This window comes from Grus americana, chromosome 6, assembly GCF_028858705.1.
Source record: "Grus americana isolate bGruAme1 chromosome 6, bGruAme1.mat, whole genome shotgun sequence".
Taxonomy (NCBI): domain Eukaryota; kingdom Metazoa; phylum Chordata; class Aves; order Gruiformes; family Gruidae; genus Grus; species Grus americana.
The window spans coordinates 35,440,165-35,455,718 of NC_072857.1; the positions used below are offsets into that span (position 1 = coordinate 35,440,165).

Consider the following 15,554-nt stretch of genomic DNA (forward strand, 5'->3'; position numbering starts at 1 on the left):
CCTAATATCCACATGCCAGGGCAGACTCAAATGAATAGCTGACACATTTCTAGATAAGTGATAAGGTAGGACAGAGCAGAGAACTCACTCTCCACCGTTCACCCCTCCAGGCTGAGACTACAGTTAATAAGTCGCTTTCTCCAGACGTATTACAAATATGTCTTTGAGCTGCAAAGGATCTCTTGAAGGATCTTACCTTGTAAAACGTTCCTAGGTACATAGTGAAATGCAAGTTTCAGAAATCTGTCAAGATATGTCAAGATTCAAGTAAGTTTGCTAGCTAAGAAGAAATACACTTCATTCTACCTTACACAAACGCTGCCTGGGACTTGCATTTGTATCACATCTTCTAAAAAGCAGCTGAACATAACACACAATTGAATACTGCTGTCTGGGGGGTGGCGGGGGGGGGAAGTATTTAGACCATAAACAAACAGGATCAAATTACCCAGAAGTACACATGCCTTGCAGCAAGCACAAGAAACCCCACAGTAAATAACATACACAAATATTCTTCAAGACCATCTGGCTAAATTTACCATAATGAATTCAAAATATTCAAAGCAATTATTTCCAGCCCAACCACTTCTGTCAGAACTGAGATCTTTAGCATTTTATTATGTTCTTTACTGTTGAGGCATATTTCTTCAGTAGTTTGTTTTTCTTTTTCCCCCTGCCATTTGGCTAAGCGACTAAGAACTTTATTCAGCAAAAGTAACTTCCAGATGACCTAGCAAATGGAATTGATTTGGATTAAATAACAGCAGATTATTTCAGTGTTTAAGCAGTTATGGGTATGCCAGCAACATAACACATCCCAACTATATTCCACTAATCTTATTAAGTATGCTTTTATTTATCTTTCACTAAACATCTATTTGATCATCCATTTCTTCATACCTTTTAATCACTGCTCAGTTACAATGTCAAAAAACTTGAAATCTCAAATTGAAAAGCACAGAAAGTCACAACATAGATAATTCTCTGAGTAAGAAGTACACAATGGACTGCTGTGGAATCATTAGGGTTTGTGACTATATGCGTATTTACTGTTTTGCATGTTTTACACAACGGATTTGTTACACTTGAAAGCTTTCCCTTCAGGCTCTTTTAAAGAAGCACATCTAGGCATATCCCACAAAGTTGTCTGAAGAAGGCATAACAGAACTGTCCTCCATGACTTTTTTGAGGGTGCGAGAGCAAGAGAAGGAAAGGGACAAGGAAAAAGGAAGGAAAAGGTGTGCATGCAGGGAAGGGAAACTATACCTCTAGTTTAAAGGATTTAAACTACACTTCAACAAAAAAAAAAAAAAAATCTCTCCCATTCCTCAGCTTTTGCTTGCTCAGCTCTTGTTTGCTTTTGTGACTCACTACTAAAAAAGTTCCTAGATCCTAATCAAGCCTAACAATGCAACAGAGGAAACGCAACTCCAGAATGGGAAGGGGAAAAAAAAATATCTTATTTAGGAATTCTTCATAAGCCATAAACTCATAAAAACACAATATCCTCCAAGAATGGAAGAGTGGTAAGAAAAGTGCTACATAATTAAGTACAATATCCTTAAGTCATTGGAATATGACCTGGTTCTGTATTCTGGATGTCAAGAGCTTAGATGATGACTGTTTGTTCTGATATTGAACTCGTTTGAGGTATCCTGGATTCCTGCAGGAGTGGGATTTGGAAAGAAGTTAAGGTTCAGGCAACAAGTATCACAGATGAGGAAATTCTTAAAAATATCAGAGAATCAGTGACCACCAAAGATATCTGGATACATGGAGCATATGAAACACAGAGTCTTCCCAAAAAGCCTCAGTTATCTGAGAGCCTCCACAGAAAGAAGCTTTCTACTCCATTTTAAATGATCACCTTGGCCAGCAAAAGGAGCTACACATGTTCTACCTCATCAAAAGTCTTATCTACTAGCACTTCAGAATTATTCTCTTTGCCCACACAATACCACCTCTCACCTGTATTAGCTCTCTGTCATTTTCTCCATCTGGCTTTGAATAAAATATGTAAACAAATGATGTTGCATCTATTTTTATCAGGGTTTAGTGCCTACATTTCTTTCTTTAGATATCTGAAAGTAAAGACTACATTGCTGCTTTATTTATGAAAGTCAGGAATTTAAAAGAACACAAAACAGACAAATGTATTCTAGTTCAACAAAGTAACATTTTCTCTTAGGATATCCTTTATCCTATTAGGTTCCAGCTTGGGACAAACAGAAACTTGAACCTTGAAGTAAGCCTCAGCAAGTTGTTCACTAAAGCGTGTCAATCTTTTCTAAATCTGAGGCTGGCTTTAGAATTCAAGGCACAAATTATTCTACATTTTGAAGACAGATAAGATTGAAGGGCATCGGTTATATTGGGAGCAAGTTGAAGTATGTGCATTAGCATGCACATGTTATGCTTGACATAAAATACAAAATCTATTTTAAACACATAGCTACATGAAGTATGGTACCATGGCATCATATTGCCAAGTAGTCATCCCCTCCTTCCTCCCCTCAGAAAACCCAACAAAAAAAAAAAAAAAATCCAAACAGCATTACAATTTTACATCGACTGCTGTGGATAATGACCAGCCATTCCCTGCTGCATTTGTGGAAGACTGCAAAGTACACATACATAATACAGAACATTGTGCATTAAAGTTGTTACCTAAAAGTATAGCACGCTATTCTTGCCTACTGTTATATAGATATCCTCCTTCCTTGCAGCAGCAATGTCACTTGTGCAGTAAAATCATTTTTGGTTTGCCAATCAGCACAAAAGCAAAGCAAATACCAGCACTTTTCTAAGGGAAACAATCAACAGTGCTGTCAACCACACTTCAGTTTCCTGACAGATTACTACGATACCTACATAGACTGTACTTGCTCTGTGAATTTTCCATGCTGGCAGATTTGCCATGTTTCTAGCCATCAGCTGTCTCATGCCATACCAGTCAAAACCAGTAAAACAAAAGAGCCACCGGCCATGGCCAACATAACTGTACTGACAACTGTGGATATTATCAATGCTGCACAATATTCAGTACTACATGGCTGAAATGCCAGCTAATGATTTGGATTCAAGAGTTACTCTTCATATTGGAGAAAATTACTAATACAGAATCAGTCTGGCAGTTTAATAGCTACTTCAATATCCTCAGACATAAGGCATAGGGAATGAAACTGAGACCTCTAAGAGAAGTATTTAATTTTGAAATAGATAACAATAAATAGCTCATATGCTCTTCCAGTTTACATTTGCTGTTAGTGACAGACTACTTGTCACCAACGTACAACATTGCAACTCAGTATGGCCAGGTTAAAACGCAGCTTGCAGTTTCTGCTATCTTTCAGTGTAGAAGCAATAATCTTTGAAAGAACTGAAGCTGGGAACTATAAAGTTCCCAAGTGCCCTCTCCCAGACTGTCTAGTTTCTTAAGAAGTACAATTTCAAACCTGTGGGGACTAAGCCAGAAACAGAGCTCCCATCTCAGCATGGGATGGGAACAGGGGTTGTAGAATCATTTTTACAAGTTGGAATGCTTCTAGGTGAGGTCTTTTGGTCTCAAAAAAAAAGCAATTACTAAAAAAAAAAAGTAGACTCAACTTTGGAGATCTGCACTAAATTATAAGGACAGCAAGCAATTTAATGATAATCCCAATGTTTTTAAGTGGCTATGTAAGAAAATGTTACTTTCTTTACATTCTGCTTTACCAGCCACGGACTTTGGCCCAGCCCCATTTGTATGTTGCCTTTTAGCTTACCAGTACAACATGCTACACTAAAATATGTGTGAAGACAACCCCAAACTGTTATTGAGAAGAAACAGCTACAAACATTCATTACAAGAAGATGTATAAAGCATTGCACTGGTAGTTACACATGAGCTGTTTCATCCAGTGAGGTGAAATCTGGGAATTATCTCTTTCAAGAACATTAGTATTATACACACTAATGTTGCAGCTTAGCAGTGTTGACATACTGCATTTCACACCACAAAACATAGCAGAAGCAAACAATTAAGTGCAATTACTGTATGGCACAGAAAGATAAGAGAATTAGTAACAGCTCCAGCTGCAAAATTTGTTAGAAAAGTGTTTCTTCCATCCTAAGCCTATTTACACAACACGATAAATTGAATATTAATGCGACATATAGCTTACTAAATTAGCAATGCAATTTTTAGGCTGCTTGAATCAAGAAAAAGATTGTACTAATCTCAGATGTTAAAGACCTTTGTGTTTACAAATCCACAGTGCGCTCTGCTTTAAAGCTTACACATGTGAAACAGATTAAGGGGCACGATGGTGGGGGGGTTAGTCTCTCAAACTAATTTCTGCTTGCTAGCTACATAGTCCCCTGCTACTATTTTCTGTCCCAAGTAAAGATTCAGCACCGTGTTATACCATATACACTTCACCTCTCATTGTTACTTATTACTTTGTTTTAACAAGTTTTTTAACATTATTTTAACTACAGTTGCTCTAAAATAGGTATGACTTGTACATACCGTACCCCACAATATGAAACCACCATTTAGCTGTAATCCTAACTGTCCATTGCTTTGAAAGTGATGGTTTTGTCCATGCTGTAACCCTATGAATTGGGAAGCAGAAGAAAAAGATACACTATCGGGTAATATTTTCAGCTCTAGCATTGAATCTACTTCGACTTCAGCACATGAACAAGCAGTCAGAACCATCAGCAGAGGACTGTTACCTCTGAATATAAACATGGATGAGAATGAAACCTTTTCACTACTGTTTTTCTCATTTAAGACTGAAGCATGTATCAGCAGAAGCTCAGACACAGTGGTGCCATCACTCATCATTTTAGGGCAAGTCTCACAAGATGTTATTCTTGAAGACCAAAGTTCTGAAATGTTGAGCTTGCGTTAAAAAAATAAATGTTTTCAATATAAAATAACTTTCAGACCTACATAGCTGAAAAAAAAAAAAAACTTTAAAGAAAACAATACTATATGTTCAAAAAACACAAAGCCTACATTATTTTTAATCTAATTATATTATGATCTTTTTGCTAGGGAACGGGAACCTGACTCATGATCTTTGAATGCATACGGCTGCCAACACAGCATGTAGGAAGAAAGCTTTAGAGACAGCACATATCTGCACAGCAAGGCATTTGGAAAGATGGTCTGGACAAACGTTGAGAAAATAGGTTTGAGGACACACTAAACTTTTTTAAACAACTCCTAATGTAATTGGCATGCAAAGATGACAGCTGTTCCAAACAACGTTTTGAGATGTGATTTAAGGAAAAATCATGTTTTATTGGGAACACAGTCCCTTATCTAGGCTTATTACCTCACTTCTGTTATACTTTCCAGAAGATTTCACAACAGATTAAGAAAAAAAATGCTGTTGTTTCAGAGGTATCTTCTTTAAAAGACATACACACACAAAACAAGTAGCTTTTAATCTGACAAAAGAGAAAAATATATTGATGAATATTAAGAGCACCTCTATGCATAGGAAAAACAATAGTTACACAGGGCAGCACATAGAAATTGCCAGCACTAGCAAAATAGCTACCTGCCAAAGCCGAGATGGCACAGACTCCAGTTGTGAAGAAACCAGCTTTCCCCCAAGGGTCTCCTTGCCCCACTGCAGCAGCAGCCTTATCCCAGCCTTTCATCTGGTGGAAACAAAGTTTGATTTTGCATAGGCTGCTGAGACCTCTGAAAAAACTTTAAGGGCTACATGGATTTAATGTGTCCTAGATCACTTGGACAGTTTAAGCACAATGTTTAAGTTCTTAATGGCCCATCTTGCCTACAAGGAACTGAAGATCTAACATCTGCATTTAAAAGGACAAAAATGAAAGTAGAATAGACTATTAAATGTCACAGCATGTAGCAGTCAGAATTGTTTTGCGTTTTGCACACCGTGTTACTACTGCATTTTGCCTTTGTCCAAGATTGCCCCCATTAAAACCAGGAGGATGGAGAGAGCAGAGAAAGAATAAAAAAAAAAAAAATCACATTAAAGATCTTGAATAGTTTCAGAGAATCCAGCAGTCCTCAAAAAGCGATTTCATTTTATCTAAAAATAAGTAGGAATGTGAATCCAGTTTTAAAGTTGTCACGTTATTTTAGGGATTATGAGAAGATCGAAGCACCTTGGAGATTAGGCTCCTCTATACCTATCTATTCCCAAGCACTGGAGTACCCATGTACTCTGCTCCATTAAAGCAATACAGCATGCTAGAAACAGCCATCAGACACTTTTGAACGCCAAAAAATGTGCCTTAGAAGTCACATATTTTTCAAAATAAAAGTGTTATTTACTTGCACTGGTCAGGATTTCTCTACAGCACAGAACTAACCAGAACATCTAAAGAACTTTTACAGCTTCTACTTTCTGGTGACAAAAACCCCAATCTTAGCAACTACTTCTTAGTTCCATAGAGCTCAAAAAAAGTTTGATTGAGCCAGCTGCAGTCTCTGCTCCAACCAGTGCATTATTAAGAGAATTGTTTACCAAGTTACACTTGTACAAACTCATGGAAGGCAATGGTGTTGATCAGGTACTGCTGACAGAATGAACTGAAAACCATTTGGCTGCACAGATGTTTCTGAATCTTTATAACTGCAAATGAGATAGAAAATGGCTCAATTTTCAGAATAAAACCTGAATATGCAAGCTCAGAGTTAGACATAAAATATGTGCTGTACTAACAAAGTCAGTAGAATACACCGTATATACTAATAAACTGAGTAGGTCAGACTTGGGAATTAAAAGAATAAACAGAATTTCTCAATGCCAGCCCTTCAAAAGAGAAAATAATGTTGCAGAAGTTAAAGCAATCCAGTATCTTAATCTAAGGGGCTTTCTGGTACTACTTAGCCACATTATCAAGTAGCCTGGGTGAAGCCATAGGCATTACGAAGGCCGAGTTCTGCTCCCTGCTCCAGTGAAAGCTTACTACTTAGATGGCTGTTGTAAACTCAGGTCTTGCCTCTTCTACAGAAATGTTTGTTTCATTCTCTCTTTTTTTGGGTGTAATTACGTATTAGGCAAAGAAAGTTATTTCAACCTGAGGAAATGATAATATTTTAATCCAGAGCACCCTCTTAGCTTGGTGATTAGAACATCTGCTTAAGCTGGCATAGGAAGGAGGAAGAATGAAAGTGTAAATTCTTTCCCAGGAATTCATGATGTGTTTCCAGCTGGATAAATTCTCTATTGAAATCCCAGATAAAATCTATGTGGTAACATCACTTCCTTCTCTTGACATTCAGTTTAGCCTAACAAACATGTTTAGAAACCATGCAGCAAGATGAGGCATTTCAGATGACCCTTCTGCTTATTAGATGGGGTGGAGCTGCAGCCTAGGTAGAACGCATTTTTAAGACTTAAGATCTACTGCTGACCATCTGCAGAGTTCCTTCAGTGCCCCTGGGCAAACAAAATGGCACAGACAAGGTCTACACTTGCATATATAAAACTAAAAGGGTGGGCAATATCTCACTGTAATGCCTCTACTGCATTCTGCCATTCCTGTGAGGCCACAGGTATATGCCTTGAGGACAGACCATAAAATGACAAGAGTAAATGCAGTATCTCCTTCCTCCCGCCCCTACCCACCACCACCACAGGCCGTGAGTGTAAACCCAGACTAAGGCTACATATTAAATGGTAATAGTGGCTATTCCACAACAGCAAATCCACAAAACAGTTGATGTAGCCTTTAAGTCATGGGGCATCTTCAGCAAAGCACTGACAGTGGGGTAGTGAGACTAACTGCATGAAAAAAGCCAGGGTTCTGATCTCAGGGATTTAGGAGATACTAGGAAGGAACTGACTTCCATTGGGAACAAGGATATCAACAAATGTTTCTAGATGAAGTGTTATACATTGAGGGTAAGAGAATCGAAGAGAATGTTGTTAGGTAGCTGTGCAGAGGCACTATGTGCTCTAACAATGACAGTACTGTTTCTTCTTTTCTGGGATACAACCTGATTCTCTAAAGGTGCTTATCCCTTCAAAAATCAGATTATAGTAAAGCAAAAAAGGGAATGGTGAAAATGTTTATTTGTGCCAAATTAGCGTATTCTTGCGTAACAACTTGTTAATTCAGGATTTTTTGTCTCAAGAGCCAATTTACTTGAAACACAGCCTCAACCTCTGCCATGCTTTTCACCATCAACAATAACCGAACGTTCTAAGAGAGCAGTGATTTTTGTGAAGTGAACCTGGTGGACTTTTCAGCTCTCAGTGCTCTACTCCCTCTCTTTAAAAAACTGACAAAATCCTGCCACAAGTCATATTAGATGTGTCAAGGATAAGGTAGTTCATTTTTTGATCTCTTTTAAGCTACGTTAGAGTCCCCCAGTTCAAGCTGAAGTTGGCCTTTATTTCATGTGGTAATTCTAATTATTTTCTTATGACATGTTCAAGAAACAGACTATTGAGGGATTATCTCAAGAGAAAAAATAATTCTATAATCATAATACAAATGCCAGTTAATCGTATTTAACCCCTTCAGTCTTCTATGATTTTTAGAGCATCCAGTAGTATGTACAAATGTTGTATCAACACAAGCATGCAGACATACTGCTATTGAACCATGAGATGTAACCTTGTCTACAGGCAACGGACCAACAAATTATTTTAATGAGCCTGTAAAGGAAATTCTGAAACACCACAAGGTGAATATTTTGCAAAGCATTAGACGCACAATCTTTGAACTCTAAGACGACCTTGAAAATATTACAAAGTTGTTGTCAAAGACTAAGAAGGCAATACCAAACGTTAGTTTGTGTAATAACTGCTCTCATTGTCCACTCTTAATAATTACATCTTCCTCCTATTTAGTCCTCTAGTATCAGTTTTGTATTTTTCCATGTGACTTAAAATCCTTTACACAGAACATCATAGTAATAGTAGTCCACCATTGCAATCTAGCATTGTCGTCCTTTTTTCTGGCACCAAAGTCATTTTCATTTCTGTACCTGTCACTCACAATACATGCCCAATGCTAGCCAGATCACGTTGAAGACTGCCATTCTTACTTGTAAGGCAACCTGATTTGTACTTGCTTCTGTTTATTTCCAGTCTCTTTTCACTGATATCCCTGCCACTGTACCTCTGTTAAAAGCACAAACCAAACAGCTCCCTAGCGTCCCTCAACACTGTGCCATACATAATTCCTAGGCTCTTAATCCATAAATGACTCTACTCAACCTCTTCACGTAAATATATGCTTTAAGGAGGCCTATAATCACTAACACATCCATACACTTAAAAATAAAAAGTATACCAAAAAGCATAAGGGTAATAATCATGAAATTATTGCCCTTTCCCTCCACTATTTTGTTGTTTCTTTCCTTGAGTGCACATGTATAATCTCCAAATACCAGAGATTGTCCCTGACATACTACTATGCCGCAAATCTATTATTATGAAACAAACTTTTCAGTTCATTTTGAAATTGCCATAAGAATAGAAGCTTGACCTTCAAAAAGGTATTTTTTTTCTCCCTTGGGTGAATTATTTTGTCTTATTTTGATAATCATTGTAACTGCCAGAGGTTTGAAGCTCTGAATTATTGCTTATCGCTATAACAATCGAAAGGTATGACTAAAGTTGTAAGTTGGTCTAACATTCAGAGGAAGAAAATCACAGAAAAGATCAAAGTATTTCTAAAAGGACAGGTTCATAGTTATTCATATAAAATATAAAAATCAATGCATATTTATACTCAGTAGACTGAATATATCGTTAAAACATTTTATATGTATCTATTCAAAGCACCTTCATAATCACCTTCACGTATGGCTTGCTTTCCAGTTTATTAGGGATTTTTTAACATCTTTTTAGTTATGTTTACATAAAGATAACTTATTAAAAACTTGCAACTGCAATGCAACTGTAGGAACTGAAAAATTTAGAAAGTGAGAGTTGCACAGTATTTAAATTTGAAATGTAATGACTGTCTTAAGTTCAAAAAAGACCCCAGAAATCTAGTTCTTTGGAAGGGGGGCAAATTCCTCTGTATGAAGAATACAAGTAACCTTTACTGGCCTTTGATTAACTCTCAGTGCCTTTCAATAAATGACAAGGATAGTAAATGGAAATAGGCAACATCCTTTTCCGTATTTCTCCAGAGAAGTATCATACAACTTTCAGACCTCTTAAACTGAGAATTTCTCCTTGAACCTCCCTCGCCCGACTTCAAGCCAGCGGCTGCAGTGCTTGCTCAGATTTCAGTTTTCTATTCACATGATGATCAGACAAACTGCTCCAGTACTCCACCCTCCCAACACCCGGGTGCCCCACGGAGTTAAAATTAACTTGGTGGTTTGGGTTTGTCTAAGAGTAGAAGATCCTCCCTCGTAAAACAATTGTGCGTTCACCAGCCGCAGCGGCGAGCTAGGCTCGCCTCCCAACACCGCCGAGCTGCCACGGCTAAGCCCTCAGAGTAAAAACAAAACCTCGTCTCAGATAATGGCTTTACTGTACTTACTAAAAAAAAATAATGAAAGGCATTTGATTACTTTCAGCTATTTGAAATTCAAAAACCCCTAAACCATGGCATATCGCATGCCTAAAATCCCTAAGTCCTTGCGGGTTTGAAGTTAGAGGAGAAAACCGCTGCGAGCTGCGCCCATCCCAAGTTTCGCACCGCGCCGTGAGTCTAATGAGCGCCGACACTCGCGACGGACAGGTACGCCCCACCGGCAACCCACAGGCGCTGCCGCTTCCCGCAGCTGAGACCTGCCAAGCAGACAAGCCTCGACAGGCGGCCGAGGCTGCTCCGCCGCCAGCCCCGCTCCGCTCGCCTCCGGGAACAAGCTCCGTTACTCACACCGACCCCCCCGCGCTCCCGCCGGTCGGCCGCCCGCCCCACCCGGCGGTGCTGGCCCCGGCCCGCCCGCCTCCCCGGCTCACCCGGCGGCTGCGAAGTTTCCAGCCAAGGGCAGCGGCTGGGCAACAAACACGGGGCAGCGCTGCCGCCGCGGCGATCAACAGGCGCCCAGACCTCCCTCCCCGCTACCGCTCGCCAACCGCACCTCGGGACCCGCGGGGAACGGGCGGCTGCACCCCGTCCTCGGCTGCCCTCGTCCCCGGAAAAAGCCGGTGAGGAGCCCGCGCCACCACCGCGGGACGCTCCGCGCACGGAAGCTGCTCCCCCCGGGGGCCGCGGCCCCGTGCCAGCTCTCAGAGAGGAACGCCGCGTACCTGAGGAGGTGATGGAGGCCGTCCCGCTGCCTTGCCTCGCCTCGCCGCGGCACTCGTTCCAGCCCGCTCCCGCCTCAGCCGTGGAGAAAGTTTCCTGACGTCAGCGCGGGCGGGCGGGGAACGTCGCCTGCCTGCCTGCCGGGCTCGCTGCCCGCCGGGCCGGGCCGCAGCTGCTCCCGGGCTCCCCCTGCCTCCCGCCGCTGGCCGGCACGGAGGGAAGAGGGAAGTGGCGGCACCGGCACCCCGCGGCGGAGGGAGGGGCGCGCCCCGCAGCGCTCGGCAGGGGGCGCCGTCGTGGCCGCACGCGAGGGGCGACCGTTGGGGCGGTTGGCGAGCAGCTGCCGTGCGCGAGGGGCGGCCGTTGGGGCGGTTGGCGGGCAGCTGCCGTGCGCGAGGGGCGGCCGTTGGGGCGGTTGGCGGGCAGCTGCCGTGCGCGCGGGGCGGCCGTTGGGGCGGTTGGCGGGCAGCTCCCGTGCGCGAGGGGCGGCCGGCGGGCAGTGGCCGCGCGCACCTCAGCCCCGCGAGGCTCTGGAGTGAGGCGGCCGGTGCCACAGACATTGTGGAAGGCGCAGCCGTGAAGTCACAGAGCGGTCCTTGGTGACACCATCGCTGGCTGTAGCGTCACGCCCAAGAGGGGCTGCCCCGACCTGGCTCCTGACCGCAGCCCCCCTCCCGCGGCGCCGGGAACTGAGTCAGGCCCAGGCCTTCGAGGGGCGGGAGGCATCGGGACCCCAGCGCAGGCTCTGGGGTGCGCTGCTACCCCGTGACCGGGAAGTGCGAGCGCTGGTTCATCTCCCCCTCGAAGGTGAATCAGGGAGAGACGGGGGGCATAGGTGCCTCTCGGCCAGAGGCCCACGGCAAGGGATTTTGTCAGCCCAGAGGCACTTCACATTTGGTAAGAGCCACCTCCAAGCAGAGGGGAACAGGCCCCTCAGGGCAGTGCAAAAATGCACACACCTCACCTGGCATCATGGCTTAATTAAGCTCTAGCTTGAGGAAAGTTTGATGAAGCAAAGAAAGTGGAGGAAAAAAATTCATGAAGAGTAGGCAGTAGTTAAAAAAGTAGGGAATGCAAGTTAGTAGCTCAGCATTCCTCAAGGAAACATTGGGGAAAAAAAGTTAACAGAGACACTTCCACAGGTCTGGGGTAAATCTACAATGAAGAATGGAAGTATTTTGGTAGGATACAGGTACAGATACATAACATCATTCTGACAAGATATTGTCTGTGGCATACAATCCCAATGGAAAGGGGTTTTAGAAACACCAGAACTGTAGATCAATATATTTTTTATGACAGTCAGTGGAAGTGCAAGTTAGAGACAACTTATTTCCTGTAGAAAGGCAAGGAATTCATGTCTGCCATATTTTTTTTTATTCATGGTGGCCTTCTGCCATGATACTGCCAGTAAGGGGACATGTAATGTCTTTGGAACGGCAGGAAGCTCATCTGTCATTACCCTGCCTGATTTTTTTCACAGCACAGTGAAAGATGCCTTTCATTTTACATTAATCAGTAGACAAATCTCAAGAATGTCCATTTAGAGAGCAGAACAAAACATGTCACTGAAATCAAAGCAAAGGTACTTTGTCTGCAATGGATGTTTTCTTTTTTAAAGGCAAGATGGAAAACAGGATGGCAATTTACAGTTAGGAGTGGAAAGATCATGACAGAAAAAAAACCCATGAAGGGTAGAAGTCAAGAGCAAGCAGCTTTTTAAATCGGTAAGCCCTAGATAATTACATGCATAGATGTGAATTGTATAAAAAGTTAATTAGGGTGGCTGCCTTTTCAATTCACTATTAAACTAAAAATACCCTCTCCAAAATACATACACAAAACCAAAGCAAATTAGTAGTAAGTTTGTCTGCTCTAGAGATTATTATAAAGCTTCTGAATTTTTCCATCAGTTCATTCTTTCCCACAAAAGAAACAAATGCTAACTTTTTACATTGTTTCAGAGTTATTTGTGAACTTTACTAGCAAACTGACAGGCTATGAAGCAGTTGCAAGGGATCATTGTGTGGAAAGTTGTGACTCTGGTAGAATCATACCAGCTGAAGTCCAAAAGATAAACAAACAGAAGTGAAATTCTGAGAAGGAAGGAAAATGGAAAACACTTTGGGGGAAGTTGTATGGGAATTATACTCTAAATAGCAACACTGCCAGGAATTGTTTTCAGCATCTAGATATTAAATCTTAAATATTTTTCTAGAAAAAAAACCCAAAAACCCCACCCAAATAAAGCTGTCAACTACAACGTTAAGACAGTTTAAGGACTATCTAATGAATTTGAGCAAAACACTTGTTTCATTCACAGCTGATTCATGACTGGTCAATAGACAAATAAACTTTTTTTTTTTACTGTTGTTGTTACTGACAGCTATTCCTGTACACACTTCTGCAGCATGTTGTTGGAGCTGACAATTGCATTTCATGCATCTCCTTAGCTATTTGTGCCTGTCAAAAACAGTGACAGGAAGGATAAGAGGAGAGATAATATGTGAATTCTATGCAATCATGGAAGAAAAGTAAAAGTAAATTGCTACCAAGAACCTTGGGTTTTAGCAGTTTCTCAGAAATAAAAACATAGACTACTCTGGTCTACCACAAGTTTTAATTATTGTGTTAAACATTTAGACTTTGGTTGCTTATTTTTTCATGTTAGTGTGATTAGTTTTTCAAGCAGTTTGTGTACTGCATTCTTAGTCAAAGCAAGAGTTCATTTCAGTGTCAGGAAGCATCTTTATGTATTTGACATTTCATAACATACCTCCAAAGCTGGTCTTTGTGGTATGTTGAACAAGTACTCAAACTTGTTCAGTAAGTGTACTGTGTTCATTTTGATGAGACAAGCTCAGCTGCAGTCTGGTTACTAGATGGAGTCTCAAAGTTTTGATCTACCTATTAAAAAAATATATATGTATTTGTAAAGTTATGACTCCCTTAAATGTCTTATCTTTTCCAAAACTAAACCTCAGTAGAATTTTACTAAAACTCTAATAAAGGTCAGTAGCTCAGTCACAACAGCAAAGCAGAGCACATGCTAGACAAACAGAAAACATTCTGGCTGTTGAAATACATGTTATCTTCAGTTTTTTAAAGGCAATTCAGAGCCAGTAACATTAAGGGCACTTAAAAATTCTTTTACAGTACCGTAGCAGATTCTTCAAAGTTAAACATGAAATATGATACAGGCTGTTTTTTAGCTACCAGGTTTTTCTGAAGTCGAGTATGTTTGATGAAGTCAGGGTAGATTTTGTCTAAAATCAAGTTATACCATTTTAAATGCAATAAAACTGTATAAAATATTACTCAGGAAAGGACATTTTCAAAATCCCTTCTGCATGCAAATTATTTCTTTAAAAAGTGAGACATTTTATAATACCAGAAAAAATACTCAGTACATAGGAAGCTTCATATTTCTGAGATATTTTTGCCATAATCTGTATTGCAATGCTTAAAAAGAAATGTAAAGCAAACCTATTTTCAACTTAAATTTGATGCATATTATTTGAAGGGAAGAGAAGAAAATGTCATCTTTCTTCTACTATCTTTTTTTTTTCCATCAGTGGCAACCTAGGGATGGAATGAGAACATTATTTGAGAGGAAAAGTAGAGCAAAAAATATATGAACTCTAGCAGTAGTACCTCTTCATCTTAATTGTTAATTGGTGTGATCCAGGAGCAAAAGGCTAGGAGCAAAAAGAACATAACAGTGACTTCCTCTGTATTCTGAAGAGGAAATCCACCTGAACTGGACAAAGTCAGGTCATTACTGGGGCTGCTATCATTCTTCAGTGTTGCAGAGAAGTTGAGCAAAAAACCAGGCACACAAGAAATGAAGACAGTATACTCAAGAGAACACACATTCATAAACGCATGCTTGCACATTAGGTCCTTACATGAATGGATTGGTTTCATTTTTCTCATGAGGTTATAAGTGTCAGTCACGTAAACAGATGGTGAAGACTGAGTGGAGATAATACCAGCTGAGCAAAAACAATGGAATGAGTATTCATTTAGATCTGGAGCTATGCTAAGATCAAAGAGTAAATATTAATCACTTGAACTGATTTACCAGAAAATAGTTACTAGAAGGAATAAAGATTAAAGGATTGCACCAATTACAAAACCTGAGAAGTCTCACCTCTCACATAGACCAAAAGCTACCTAGTATTACTCTGCAAGGATGTTAAATCAGAAACCAAAGCAACTCCTATTCAGTGTTAAAAAGAAACACTGCCAGGGAAAATTTCACTCCCGATTTCATATTTAACTTCTAGGCCTTTTAATATTATCATGGTGGTATAATGTACATCCCCATTTTAAATTTTCCTTACTCT

The 15,554-nt window shown here is 40.7% G+C and overlaps 1 protein-coding gene across 9 annotated transcripts in view; it reads right to left on the bottom strand.

Moving 5' to 3' along the window:
- GULP1 (GULP PTB domain containing engulfment adaptor 1) overlaps positions 1-11,351 on the bottom strand; it is a 159,251-nt gene extending 147,900 nt beyond the window's left edge. For 5 of the 9 annotated variants that reach the window (XM_054830298.1, XM_054830290.1, XM_054830297.1 and 2 more), the window contains exon 1: positions 11,208-11,351. The gene's annotated coding sequence lies outside the window, so the exon portion shown is untranslated. Of the gene's footprint in view, positions 1-5,555; positions 5,659-11,038; positions 11,177-11,207 lie in introns of those variants that run through there. The other 4 variants (XM_054830295.1, XM_054830296.1, XM_054830299.1 and 1 more) reach the window with 4 other exon arrangements.
- Between the last annotated feature and the right edge of the window lie 4,203 nt (positions 11,352-15,554).